The following is a 2,061-nucleotide window of genomic DNA, read 5'->3' as shown; positions in this document are numbered from 1 at the left end:
TCAGTTGCTAATGATGCAAAAGTTCTTCCATAGAATTTAGTCCTGTTTGGAGAATTGGGGGGGGGGGGGTAGTGAATGAGCTCTAATATTCCTTGCAACCCTAGAGACTTTGCAGCATATTTTTTTTAAACCTGAGCCTTGGGCTTAGACAGACCAGAGTGTGACCCTTGATTCTGTTACCTGGTTGCAGTCTTGTCTTAGGAAAGTGACTTAACTTTCAATATCTGAATTGGAGGTGCTCAATAAATGTACATTGCATGATTAATGAACTTATGACCTGTAAACCTCATTTTTATTATCTCTAAAATGGGGGCAATAATATATACCTCACAGTGCTGTTTAGTACCCTGTCTGGTAAACAAAGGAAGTTAGAAAATTACTTTGATCTCTTACAGACATACTTTTGGATATTCATCTGTCATTTTTTCCCCTCTACTTTGACTGTAATTTTCTGAACTATTTACATCTATCTATAAATTATTTTTTTAAAAAAGAAAATAAAACACCTTAGTTTAATTTCAAGAGTTTAGCATAAAGTAGAGAATGCAGGTCACATTTTATATTTTATAAACACAAAATGTTGTAGCATAAATACAAAATAAAGAAGAAAGATACAGCAGTTAGCTTTCATCAAGGGTGAAAACATTATGTAAACTTTTAGCCTAAAAGGCTGCTTTCTGAAGAGTTGCCCTGCAGATCTATCCAATCTGAGAATTCTTTATAGATTTCATTTATTGAAAGACTCTCTATAGTCAATTTATCATTCACTTTCATGCCTCCACACGGGAAGTAGCAGGTGAATGCCTGTAGGAGTACAACTTATTGTCTGCTCCTCCACTCAGAAGTAACCCCATGTCTGTCCAATCTACAGAACTTTTGTCTTCATGAGCAGCCAGATCAGAGAGAAGAGCCTTACATCTTCTTGTAGCCCACAGTTTGACAACGTTATCTAAAGACCCTGAGATCAGCTGCTGTTCATGGGTAGGACACCTTTTTACAGATGTAACCCCACCTATATGTGAAGTCAGGGACAGTGATACCAAAGAACCATCTTCAGTTCGGAGGTCCATAGTGTGATGTGCCTATCTGTACTTCCAGATGTTAAATGTTTGCAAAGTGGAAAATAGGAGATACAATTAAATACTTTATTCCCTGTCAAAGTTGACTCAAGACTGCCAGTCTCAACATCCCACACTCTAATTGTGTGGTCCCAAGATGCAGTATAGTTTTCTTCAGCATCTGACCACAGGACTGAGGAAATTCTTCCTTGTGGCCAGAGAGGGTCACAATGGGAACCCTGGTTAGTCCCAATTGCTCTATTTTCTGTTTCTTGTTTGGTCAATTAGTAGATTCTTCCATTTCATTTTCTTCATTTATGGGGACTGAAGACCAGATCTTTAGCATCTTATCCTAGGAGCCACTGCAAAATTTAGTTCCTGTGCTATCAGCAGCTATAGATTCCACACTTCCAGTATGACCTCTGCAGCAGTGTAGGGCTTTCACTTTGTTTCCTTCTCCATTCCACTCCCATAAGAGAACGGTCTGATCTATAGAGGCACTCAGTAGTAAGCAAGACAAACTGTCTTATTTCACCCAGACCACATCTTTTACAACATCTGCATGTCCCACAATGGTCATTATTGACCTTCCTTCCAAGGACCATATTTGAGAAGTTTTGTCATAAGAGCCAGTCAAGATCCATTCCTCTATTCCTTTAATAGAACTGACTCAGTCATCATGGAACATGCATTGCTCTGGCTGAGGTGCACAGTACTTCTCCACATAGTCTATTTCCACAACCTCTTCTCATGAGATGTTCTCCAATTCCATGCGTTTGACCAATGGCATTTGCAGGAACTGGCCCTTGATAAGGAAATCAAATTCCACATATTTGTGGAACTCATTTTTGGCCTCCAGCAATTTATTGATACTGTTACTAAGGTCAGTAATTTCAGAGGCAGCAGGAACTGAGAAGGGATCATTATCAATTGCATGTTGTTGTCAGTGTAGAAGGATGTCTGAAGCCAAGCCATGGCAGAGATGAGTATGCACAAACCTGCC

At 39.3% G+C, this 2,061-nt stretch overlaps 1 pseudogene; it reads right to left on the bottom strand.

The window, feature by feature from the left end:
- Positions 1–770: 770 nt before the first annotated feature.
- LOC143667948 (ribosome biogenesis protein WDR12-like) lies at positions 771–1,739 on the bottom strand (annotated as a pseudogene).
- Between the last annotated feature and the right edge of the window lie 322 nt (positions 1,740–2,061).

The sequence above is a fragment of the Tamandua tetradactyla genome, chromosome 24, assembly GCF_023851605.1.
Source record: "Tamandua tetradactyla isolate mTamTet1 chromosome 24, mTamTet1.pri, whole genome shotgun sequence".
Lineage (NCBI taxonomy): Eukaryota > Metazoa > Chordata > Mammalia > Pilosa > Myrmecophagidae > Tamandua > Tamandua tetradactyla.
The sequence above is the reverse complement of the archived record's forward strand: the minus strand, read 5'-3'. Positions and strand labels throughout refer to the sequence as shown.